Source organism: Ranitomeya imitator, chromosome 9, assembly GCF_032444005.1.
Source record: "Ranitomeya imitator isolate aRanImi1 chromosome 9, aRanImi1.pri, whole genome shotgun sequence".
NCBI lineage: Eukaryota > Metazoa > Chordata > Amphibia > Anura > Dendrobatidae > Ranitomeya > Ranitomeya imitator.
Window position 1 is genome coordinate 13,337,041 of NC_091290.1, and position 12,623 is coordinate 13,349,663.

The window sequence follows — 12,623 nt, forward strand, 5'->3', positions numbered from 1 at the left end:
AAAGAACAATGAACAGTCCCCGTGTACATTACTATATAGTAGTATTCTAAATAGTACATACATAAAGTGCATGTATAGTTTGTATATAGATAGTTCATGCACATGGCAGATACACATCTAGTACAACAGAGGTCATTGAAGAAATCTATTCAGCAAAACAGATTTAGATATATAGAAATAAAAATCTATAAATTCTGCCACCTACCAGATTGTCCATATCTGTAACAAAATAATAGGACCTGTTTTGTTTTTTCTCTTAATTCTAAATGTGAGAATCCCACAATATTCTAGAGCATTGCTCTCTCTGATAATGCCAGAATCCAAAAAGTGCTGAAAAAAAGGAAAGAAAAACAAAGAAACACCCCTTTTTTCAACTAGCCAGTAGTATACTAAGAAAAGAAGGGGCCCAGTAGCAAAGATCAGACGGAACCCCTTATTCTCAGCCTCGCTGGCTAACAATGCAGCTCCTCTAGGGAGGGGCATCCTGTGCAGTTTCTGGCTAACAATGCAGCTCCTCTAGGGAGGGGCATCGTGCGCAGTTTCTGGCTAACAATGCAGCTCCTCTAGGGAGGGGCATCCTGTGCAGTTTCTGGCTAACAATGCAGCTCCTCTAGGGAGGGGCATCCTGTGCAGTTTCTGGCTAACAATGCAGCTCCTCTAGGGAGGGGCATCTGCTGCAGTTTCTGGCTAACAATGCAGCTCCTCTAGGGAGGGGCATCCTGTGCAGTTTCTGGCTAACAATGCAGCTCCTCTAGGGAGGGGCATCGTGCGCAGTTTCTGGCTAACAATGCAGCTCCTCTAGGGAGGGGCATCCTGTGCAGTTTCTGGCTAACAATGCAGCTCCTCTAGGGAGGGGCATCGTGCGCAGTTTCTGGCTAACAATGCAGCTCCTCTAGGGAGAGGCATCCTGTGCAGTTTCTGGCTAACAATGCAGCTCCTCTAGGGAGGGGCATCCTGTGCAGTTTCTGGCTAACAAGGCAGCTCCATTAGGGAGGGGCATCATGCACAGTTTCTGCTTAACAATGCAGCTCCTCTAGGGAGGGGCACCTGGGGCAGTTTCTGGCAAATAATGCAGCTCCTCTAGGGAGGGGCACCCGGGGCAATTTCTGGCAAATAATGTAGCTCCTCTAGGGAGGGGCATCCTGTGCAGTTTCTGGCTAACAATGCTGCTCCTCTAGGGAGGGGCATCCTGTGCAGTTTCTGGCTAACAATGCAGCTCTTCTAGGGAGGGGCATCGTATGCAGTTTCTGCTTAACAATGCAGCTCCTCTAGGGAGGGGCATCCTGTGCAGTTTTTGGCTAACAAGCCAGCTCCTCTAGGGAGGGGCATGCTGTGCAGTTTCTGGCTAACAATGCAGCTCCTCTAGGGAGGGGCACCTGGGGCAGTTTCTGGCAAATAATGCAGCTCCTCTAGGGAGGGGCATCGTGCGCAGTTTCTGGCTAACAATGCTGCTCCTCTAGGGAGGGGCATCCTGCGCAGTTTCTGGCTAACAAGGCAGCTCCTCTAGGGAGGGGCATCCTGCACAGTTTCTGGCTAACAATGCAGCTCCTCTAGGGAGGGGCATCATGCGCAGTTTCTGGCTAACAATGCTGCTCCTCTAGGGAGGGGCATCCTGCACAGTTTCTGGCTAACAAGGCAGCTCCTCTAGGGAGGGGCATCCTGCACAGTTTCTGGCTAACAATGCAGCTCCTCTAGGGAGGGGCATCCGGGACAGTTTCTGGCAAACAATGCAGCTCCTCTAGGGAGGGGCATCCTGTGCAGTTTCTGGCTAACAATGCAGCTCCTCTAGGGAGGGGCATCCTGTGCAGTTTCTGGCTAACAATGCAGCTCCTCTAGGGAGGGGCATCCTGCAAAGTTTCTGGTTAACAATGCAGCTCCTCTAGGGAGGGGCATCCTGCGGAGTTTCTGGTTAACAATGCAGTTCCTCTAGGGAGGGGCATCCTGTGCAGTTTCTGGCTAACAAGCAGAAAACCCAATGGAACCAAAAAGTGCTAAGTCCCTTTTCTCCAAGGGCCCAATAATCTGCCTCCATGTTTCCTTAATCTAGGGCCAATTCCAATAACCTTACTTGCTAACAGTGCAGCTCCTCTGGGGAGGGACTTCCTATGCAGTTTCTTGCTGCTCAGCAGCGAAGGTAGTGACCATAGGTGTCCCCGGCTTTTCAAGGGTGCAGAAGAATCACATGATCTGCATCTACATTTCCATGCTAAAGAGAAAATCTTAAAAACTAAACCGACGGTCATAAATCAAAAAAGACACATGAAAAAAGACACTTTGTAATATAGCTTCTTTTGATCTTTCATTCACTAATCACAGGTAAAATCTGTGACAGTTGGAGCTTTTAAAATTCTATGGAGAGGGAGGAGCTAGAGGCAAACACGGATATTCTGCTGCAAGTTTTCCATAGAACTTTATAAGCACCAACTGTAATTTCCCATCTCAATAATGGGAAAATCTGTATTAACTGAAGACTATTTTTTCCCATGAAATTAGAAATTTTGAGAATAAATGATCAAGTCAGGAGGAGAAAGAAGCAGATTTCTCTGATAAGATATAGTATAAAGTTTCTTATTTTCACGTCTACTATTGATTTATGAAATGAAAATTGAAGCGACAGTAACTAGTTAACTGGAAATATATAAACTTTGTTAAAGAAGATGAAGGTCCTATTCTTTCCCATGTTGAAGATTAGGTGACGGCACAGCTGACATGGGATTTACTATTTCATTCGTTTCCGGGGCGGGTGTGCAGCGGATGCTTTCCTCAGACAGCTGTGTGATCTCACATATTACACATAGCAGGGTCATGTTAATATCTCTGAGATTACGGGGCAGTCAAACCACAAATTAGAGCATTCATCAGCACAGTCATGGCTCAGTCCTGTACCCCGGAGGCCAATAAACTTCTGTATAGACTTGACCGACCTCTTATTCTGTATTACAACAAGTTTCCAATGACAAAGAAACCCAAACATATCTGAGCAGAAGTGTTGTGACCTGTGATGTCTCACCTGTTGCTCAATGTTCTGTGCATCTGTTTTTGCAGCCAGTAGCATTCTAGTAGCATCACCTACAACACTAGTAGCTAGCGTCACATAGAACACTAGTCGCATCACCCAGAGCACTAGTAGTAGCATCACCTAGAACACTAGTACCGTCACCTAGAACACTAGTAGCATCACATAGAACACTAGTAGTAGCATCACCTAGAACACTAGTAGCATCACCCAGAGCACTAGTAGTAGCATCACCTAGAACACTAGTAGTAGCATCACTTAGAACACTAGTAGCATCACATAGAACACTAGTAGCATCACCCAGAGCACTAGTAGTAGCATCACCTAGAACACTAGTAGTAGCATCACCTAGAACACTAGTAGCATCACATAGAACACTAGTAGCATCACCCAGAGCACTAGTAGTATCACCTAGAACACTAGTAGTAGCATCACCTAGGACACTAGTAGTAGCATCACCTAGAACACTTGTAGCAGCATCACTCAGAGCACTAGTAGCAGCATCACCCAGAACACTAGAGTAGCATCACCTAGAGCACTAGTAGTAGCATCACCCAGAACATTAGTAGTAGCATCACCTAGAACACTAGTAGTATCATCATCTAGAACACTAGTAGCATCACCCAGAGCACTAGTAGTAGCATCACCTAGAACACTAGTAGTAGCATCAACCAGAGCACTAGTAGTAGCTTCACCCAGAACACTAGTAGTAGCATCACCCAGAGCACTAGTAGTAGCATCACCTAGAACACTTATAGTAGCATCACCTAGAACACTAGTAGTAGCATCACCCAAAGCACTAGTAGTAGATTCACCCAGAGCACTAGTAGTAGCATCAACCAGAGCACTAGTAGTAGCTTCACCCAGAACACTAGTAGTAGCATCAACCAGAGCACTAGTAGTAGCTTCACCCAGAACACTAGTAGTAGCTTCACCCAGAACACTAGTAGTAGCATCAACCAGAGCACTAGTAGTAGCTTCACCCAGAACACTAGTAGTAGCATCACCCAGAGCACTAGTAGTAGCATCACCTAGAACACTTACAGTGGGGCAAAAAAGTATTTAGTCAGTCAGCAATAGTGCAAGTTCCACCACTTAAAAAGATGAGAGGCGTCTGTAATTTACATCATAGGTAGACCACAACTATGGGAGACAAACTGAGAAAAAAAAAATCCAGAAAATCACATTGTCTGTTTTTTAACATTTTATTTGCATATTATGGTGGAAAATAAGTATTTGGTCAGAAACAAAATTTCATCTCAATACTTTGTAATATATCCTTTGTTGGCAATGACAGAGGTCAAACGTTTTCTGTAAGTCTTCACAAGGTTGCCACACACTGTTGTTGGTATGTTGGCCCATTCCTCCATGCAGATCTCCTCTAGAGCAGTGATGTTTTTGGCTTTTCGCTTGGCAACACAGACTTTCAACTCCCTCCAAAGGTTTTCTATAGGGTTGAGATCTGGAGACTGGCTAGGCCACTCCAGGACCTTGAAATGCTTCTTACGAAGCCACTCCTTCGTTGCCCTGGTGGTGTGCTTTGGATCATTGTCATGTTGAAAGACCCAGCCACGTTTCATCTTCAATGCCCTTGCTGATGGAAGGAGGTTTGCACTCAAAATCTCACGATACATGGCCCCATTCATTCTTTCATGTACCCGGATCAGTCGTCCTGGCCCTTTTGCAGAGAAACAGCCCCAAAGCATGATGTTTCCACCACCATGCTTTACAGTAGGTATGGTGTTTGATGGATGCAACTCAGTATTCTTTTTCCTCCAAACACGTCAAGTTGTGTTTCTACCAAACAGTTCCAGTTTGGTTTCATCAGACCATAGGACATTCTCCCAAAACTCCTCTGGATCATCCAAATGCTCTCTAGCAAACTTCAGACGGGCCCGGACATGTACTGGCTTAAGCAGTGGGACACGTCTGGCACTGCAGGATCTGAGTCCATGGTGGCGTAGTGTGTTACTTATGGTAGGCCTTGTTACATTGGTCCCAGCTCTCTGCAGTTCATTCACTAGGTCCCCCCGCGTGGTTCTGGGATTTTTGCTCACCGTTCTTGTGATCATTCTGACCCCACGGGGTGGGATTTTGCGTGGAGCCCCAGATCGAGGGAGATTATCAGTGGTCTTGTATGTCTTCCATTTTCTAATTATTGCTCCCACTGTTGATTTCTTCACTCCAAGCTGGTTGGCTATTGCAGATTCAGTCTTCCCAGCCGGGTGCAGGGCTACAATTTTGTTTCTGGTGTCCTTTGACAGCTCTTTGGTCTTCACCATAGTGGAGTTTGGAGTCAGACTGTTTGAGGGTGTGCACAGGTGTCTTTTTATACTGATAACAAGTTTAAACAGGTGCCATTACTACAGGTAATGAGTGGAGGAAAGAGGAGACTCTTAAAGAAGAAGTTACAGGTCTGTGAGAGCCAGAAATCTTGATTGTTTGTTTCTGACCAAATACTTATTTTCCACCATAATATGCAAAAAAAATGCTAAAAAAACAGACAATGTGATTTTCTGGATTTTTTTTTCTCAGTTTGTCTCCCATAGTTGAGGTCTACCTATGATGTAAATTACAGACGCCTCTCATCTTTTTAAGTGGTGGAACTTGCACTATTGCTGACTGACTAAATACTTTTTTGCCCCACTGTATAGTAGCATCACCTAGAACACTAGTAGTAGCATCACCCAAAGCACTAGTAGTAGATTCACCCAGAGCACTAGTAGTAGCATCACCCAGAGCACTAGTAGCAGTATTGCCTACAACACTAGTAGCATTGCCTGGAACACCATTAACATCTCCTATAACACTAGTAGCATCACCTAGAATACTAATAGTAGCATCACCCAGAGCACTAGTAGTAGCATCACCTAGAACACCAGCCAGAACACTAGTATTAGCATCACCTAGAATACTAGTAGTAGCATCACCTAGAATAATAATAGCATCACCTAATACACTAGAAGCATTGACTAGAACACTAGTAGTATCACCTAGAACACCTGTAGCATCCCCCAGGACACTAGTAGCATCACCCAAAGCACTAGTAGAATCACCAGAACACTAGTAGTATCACCTACAACACTAATAGTATCATCTAGAACACTAGTAGTACCATTTCCTAGAACAGTAGTGTTAGCCTCACCTAGGACACCAGTAACATCACCTAAGACACTAGCAGCATCACCCAGAACACTAGTAGTATCAACTAGAACACGCCTGTAACATCGCCCAGACACTAGTAGCATCGACTAGTCCTAGAAATCTTGAGTGACACCTAGAACACTTTCAGCATCAAGCATTACCTAGAACCTTACACCTACACAATGTTCTCTCTAATAACAATAGAACGAACAATTCCAAAAATTTCAGACAGGTACAGCAAAGTGATTGAGGCATTGATTAGAACATTATTTAACCCCTTGCTCTATATTCATAGGGAATCTATGTCAACATGAGGGCAAGATAGAGGTTTTAATTTTATCTCTAAGATCCCAGTTTAAAATTGTTGCCTCTTTGGTATTTTTGATTAACGGGCAGATTTTTATATCAATAGGTGGGAAGCCAATGTCGTCATACATTGAGGCATAGATTCATGTGTCTTTTAGGGGATGCTCTCCAGTAGCAATGCGAGCATGGACCTCATCATTCTCCACACAAGGATTGTATGATGGTGGAAGCCTTCTGCAGAATTGGTTTCAGTTGACTGGTCATCATCACTCATGCTTTAGATATGACATTGCAATGTTTCATAAAGTCATGTTTGAGCCTTTGGTGTCACATTTGTCCTTGAACATGGACATCCTATTGCCATGTTGGATCCTTGATATATTAGTCTTATTTATACCAGGACAAGGAATCCAGTAACAACAAGAGGTTTCTGCAGCAGCCAAAAATCTAAATCCCTTCCCGCACACAGTAGACAGAATATCTCTTTCTATCCTACCCAATCATACCACTTTGCCAAGGACTGGAAACTAAGAATTTTTCATTTTTTTTTTTCCTTTCATACCTCTTCTCTGTCCAGGGGTTGTACGTGTTGGAACAATAAACTCCAGCAAATTTTGTGATCAGTTTTGAAAAAAATAAATAAAAAAAAATCAAAAGTGTAAAAGTTTTGTAGATTCTGACATTGAAACTTCTCTTCGATCGGACAGTTCATCTTCCCGGAGTCGGAGACCTTGTGTCCTCCTTGTTACCGTTGCTGAAATTACTTTCCAAAAATATCATGCAGCAAATGTACAGTAGAACCTGTATATAAAAAAAAAGAGACGTGTTTAATGATTTTGGGTTCGGGATCTTGATACAATTCGGAATCTTGTAGAAAGGAGAACTCATGATTGTTCACGTAGCAATGTGTTAGCTAAAAATGGGCCACCGTAATGAGACAGGACACTGTTTAGTAGGGTCTACAATGTCCCCTGGTCGTCACCCTCTGACCCCCATACAGGGTCCTGGTCTTGATTCAGGGGCCTCTGGTTGTATCCGCAGAGTAACTTCTGACCGGTGCAGCTCCTGGGAGTAGAACTAGAGAGTCAGAAACAAGGACACAGTTGAATCCAAAAATGCAGTCAATGATAGGGTAACGTAGGCCAGATTTGGCTGCTGAATCCGCTCTGCTATTCGTCGGCTGACCAGATCTCTCGGTTGGCAGGTCAGAGAGACTCTGTGATTGGCCATAACCACTATGACTAATCCCATCTGGTGCGCTACCCATGCGCCACCCCTTGACAAAGACTGGAGCCGGATTAGGCAGCGATGAAGACCAAATCAACCAATGAAAATTTGGATAAAAAATAAAAATTTGAACCCAGAGTAGAACTAATCCTGAAGAGCTAAAATGTAATAAATCTATGGCTAGAAATTAGGGTTGAAGTGGCCCACCAAAGGTCCAGGAGATCTTTAGTGGTGGTCTCACCATAACGCACCTCAAGGATCTTCCTTTAGAGTCAACTCTTGAGCCAATTGCTTCCCGTTGGGTCTATTCCTTGAAAGATAATTTACAGGAACACTACATAACCTATCTGGGGATTAATCTTACGTCTAGTAAAACGACCCTGTTTAGATGGAACTATGCCCCTCTGATAGAGAACTTTCAAAGGGACTTGTCCAGATGGTCAACATTAACACTGTCATGGCTAGGCAGAATAAATGCCATAAAAATGGTCTCTCTCCCAAGATTCCTATACCTATTCCGATCCCTGCCCATGCCAGTACCCCCTGGAGTAATACGGGACATTCATTCCAAGATCTCCAAATTCATTTGGCAAGGGAAAAAACCAAGGATTAGACAACAAATAATGTTCCTGCATAGGAGGAGAGGAGGGTTCTCTTTACCAAACCTTGCTAACTATTTTAAAGCTGCCCAGATAGCACAACTAACTAGAATCTGCTCAACTCTAGACAGACCTAGATGGGTCTACCTGGAATCATTTCTACTTAAACCATACTCCCTACCAGGACTGCTGTGGACGGAGGCGAGATTACCAAAACAAATCAATACCATAGCACCCTTTGCAGCACAGTCTTTGCTTCTCTGGAGAAAAGAGAGATTTAAGAATAAGCTACAGACCTGGGATACTCCATTAAACTCGCTATTCAATAATCCAACTTTCTCCCCGGGTCTTGATCCCCGGCCCTTCTCCTGGTGGATCTTGAAAGGCATAACCAAAATTAAACACCTCTGCTCCCCATTAAATACCGCCTTAACTAGACGGGAGTTTATTCAAAAATATGATCCTCCAGTTAGGGAAATGTTCCGCCTGAACCAAATTTTTGACTTCGTTAGGAGGAGTGTACCAGATAAAAACCCCTTCAGGCTAACAGGATTTGAGCAAATATGCTCGAATGACCCCTTGGGAAGGGGGGTGATATCCATGTTGTACTCCTCCTTTTCTGCAGCAAGGGGGGAGGAAAAACTTAAATTTATGTGCCAGTGGGAGGAGGATTTGGGGCTCGAGATATCATTGGAGGAGTGGTGGCGCTCTTGTGATGCCTTATCAAAAGGCTCTCATCAGGTATCCATGGTCGAGTCCTCTCTTAAAGTCCTCCACAGGACTTACCAGGTGCCCACGAGACTCCATGCCATTTGTCCTCAGATCTCAGATAAGTGTTTTAGGGGATGTGACGCACCTGGAGACATGAGACATATATGGTGGACGTGTCCGGTGGTGACAGGTCTCTGGCAGGAGGTGAAACTTTTGATCGATAGAATGGCCGGAAAGGATATACCTCTAGACCCACGAACATTCCTGCTTGGAATAAAACCACAGGAAGTGTCCAAGAGATTATTTAGACTGATAACAATACTGGGCATGTCGGCCAAAATACACATAGCATCAAAATGGAGGACTCCATCGCTATCAATGACACAAGTCAAAACCAAAATGAACACTATTATGATATATGAGCGCATCCAGGCTACAAGAACTGATAGCTGGAACACCTTTTTACAGGTTTGGTCCCCGTGGCTAGATTTGAACCATGGAGATCAGCTGATACTTGCCCTTACGCTTTCTCCTTGAGATACAGACTAGAGCCAGAAACAACCAACTGGCAATATATATAGGTGTGTGGGTTATGTTTTCTTCCTCTTATCTATATGCTTCTCCTATACTATAAGTTGTAATACTGAATCTGATCTTCGTCAAATGTCGACCCATAACATTCTATTGTGAAGGAAAAATTCTGTTAAGTGGACCTTTATGATTCATTCCCTAGTCTGTTTTTCCCTATTGTTCCTGTCTTGTCTCTGTCTTGTCATATACACTTGTAAGTAGGGATCCTTTACTTTGATTTTACCATACGTATAATGTCTCGAGTGTGATCCCTTGATATGTTACCAAAACTCCCATGTTGGGAGACTTTTGTATTACTCTTTAAATAAAAATTATTGAAACAAAGAAAGATAATTTACAAATTATGGTTAACCCAAGAACCCCAGATGGACACCTGAGGGGATGGAGAAACCTGTGGCGTAAGGAATTCGGGGTTACTAAGTCTTATCCTAAAGTTAAATTACCGTAATATTAAAGGGAACCTGTCACCTGAATTTGGCGGGACTGGTTTTGGGTCATATGGGCGGAGTTTTCGGGTGTTTGATTCACCCTTTCCTTACCCGCTGGCTGCATGCTGGCTGCAATATTGGATTGAAGTTCATTCTCTGTCCTCCATAGTATACGCCTGCACAAGGCAAGATTGCTTTACACAGGCGTGTACTATGGAGGACAGAGAATGAACTTCAATCCAATATTGCAGCCGGCGGGTTAGGAAAGGGTGAATTAAACACCCGAAAACTCCGCCCATATGACCCAAAACCAATCCCGCCAAATTCAGGTGACAGAGTCCCTTTAAGAACTATTGTGAATTTTTTTTTAAAAAGTGACAAACTGTTAGTGGTAGGTTTGAGTTGGTGAAGGCTATGAGTCGGCCATGCACATGGCTGGCAATAATTAGGGCAACGTATGTTTAGTCAGGGAGCGCTCGCCCTCGGCCTCGTCTGCAGCCGTTCGTGTATGTTTTAGTAATCGCTATTTAATTCTAAGTAAAACAAATCTGGTGTAAACTTCACAGAAGATCATTAGTGGCCACGCGACAACCATCCCTGCAGAATATTCCCAACAAGGGCCCGAGCCGCGGCCATCAATCAGCGGCTCACAGGTAGGCTCCGATTATGTAAGTAGCCGCCATATATAGGAGAGTGGAAACAATCGTGTGACTAATCATGATGAATCCCATCAGAGGAAGGGGAACGATTACACGCGGCTGAAAAAATAAAGAGAAAAAGATACAAGCAGACGACCTTCATAGAGATCACAATCATTACCTGAGCTACAGGGGGTGAGAGGTCGTGGCACCCCCGGGAAGGGATCACTGAGGGGTCTAAAGACCTACATGGTATATGGATGGAATGTGTAATTCTGATAGATAGAAGGAGGGATAGATGGAAGGGTGGATGGATGGATGAATGGATGGATGTCTGGAAGGGAAGAAAGAAGGAAGGAGGGAAGAAAAAAAGGAAGGATGGATAGATGGATAAATGGAAGGAAGGAAGGAAGGATGGGTAGATTGAAGGACGGATGGAAGGGTAGATGGAAGGGATGGAAGAAGGAAGGACGAATGGGTTGATGGAAGTATGGGTAGATCGAAGGAAGTGTAGATAGATAGATGGGTAGATGGAAGGAAGGGTAGATGGAAGGGAGGAAGGAAGAATGGGTAGATGGAAGGAAGGGTAGATGGAAGGGAGGAAGGAAGGAAGAATGGGTAGATGGAAGTGTAGATGGAAGAATGGGTAGATGGATGGATGGGTAGATGGAAGGAAGTGTAGATAGATAGATGGGTAGATGGAAGGAAGTGTAGATAGATAGATGGGTAGATGGAAGGAAGGGTAGATGGAAGGGAGGGAGGAAGGAAGAATGGATAGATGGAAGTATGTGTATATGGAAGGACGGATTGATGGCTGGATGGATTGATGGCTGGATTGCTAGATGGAAGGAAGGGTAGATGGAAGGGAGGAAGGAAGGAAGAATGGGTAGATGGAAGTGTAGGTATATGGAAGGACGGATTGATGGCTGGATGGGTAGATGAAAGGAAGGGTAGATGGAAGAATGGATTGATTGATGGATGGTTAGAAGGATGGATGGCTGGGTAGATGGAAGTATAGATGTAATGATGGCTGGATAGAGGGATAGATATTTAAAATAGATATAAGATGGATATGGAATAGATACATAATTAGAAAAATGATAGATTTGACGCTAGATAGAGAATAAATAAATTAGATAGATATGAAATAGATTTGCGATAGAGAGCTAGATTAATACATAGAGCGATAGATAGATAGATAGATAGATAGATAGATAATAGATAAATATGAGATACATTTTATAGATCCCCCATGGGGATTGCATGTTTTTGTGATTTTACTTTTCTAGGGTCGTTAAGCTGTCGGCCTCTTTGATGCGAGGATTCGTGTTCCCGATGTTTTATGATCTGTCTGTAGTCTGGTGCGGATTATATATAAATTGTCTCCAGGTGAAGTTGTTCTACAGAACACTCAAAAAAAAAAATCATCTCGTCTCCTCTCTCTGCGTACAGGCCCAATTTACAGGCAGAAATATGGGAAACCATATGCCCTGGAATCACCTTCCACAACAGCTGGGAATTACCCCCTTTTCACGCTGCCCCCTCTCTCGCTTTCCTCGTCTCCGCACAGAAAGAGAACTCTAAACATGGATTATAGCCGTCGCTGAAGTTCTCATTAAATAAACCGTCCGCTGACATCGATGCCATAAGCAGATTTCATCTCCCGAGGAGGAACAGTGAAAGAAATGTAATCAACGGCTGAAACAAAAGGCTGCTTATGTTCCTGGCGTGCGAGATTCCAAACAGCGACGTCCGCGACATTTTATGGCCGTGGAAATGATAGGACGTTCCAGCAGCTGCAAGTGTCTAGAAGCAAAAATAAACAACAAAATAACTATTTTTTTGTGTTTCCTTGTAATAAACGAGTCCAAGTAATCAGGGACTGAAGGTCTGATATTATATTATTACTTCCCTCTTGGATCTTCCTCCATCACCTGTGAGTGGAGACCCCGTAACAGTACTG